The sequence below is a fragment of the Capsella rubella genome, unplaced genomic scaffold, assembly GCF_000375325.1.
Source record: "Capsella rubella cultivar Monte Gargano unplaced genomic scaffold, Caprub1_0 scaffold_4, whole genome shotgun sequence".
Taxonomy (NCBI): Eukaryota; Viridiplantae; Streptophyta; class Magnoliopsida; order Brassicales; family Brassicaceae; genus Capsella; species Capsella rubella.
The window spans coordinates 3,716,298-3,716,507 of NW_006238920.1; the positions used below are offsets into that span (position 1 = coordinate 3,716,298).

At 41.0% G+C, this 210-nt stretch overlaps 1 pseudogene; it reads right to left on the minus strand.

The window, feature by feature from the left end:
- The window catches only part of LOC17889167, a 4,951-nt pseudogene that overhangs the window by 3,195 nt on the left and 1,546 nt on the right, over positions 1-210 (minus strand).

The following is a 210-nucleotide window of genomic DNA, read 5'->3' on the forward strand; positions in this document are numbered from 1 at the left end:
ATTCGACACATAATGTCAGGTCTGTCATCGGAAGACAATTTTATCTTCTTCAAATACCTTGCAATATTGGGCGATCACGGGTTACATGTAAATGTAATGAATAGGTCCGAGAACCCGTACAGTTTACATGTTGCCATTGCATCGTAGTAGTTTTGCAACATATAGCGAGGCCCACCAGTAAAAGAGGCTGCTATTCTAACATGTGTACCT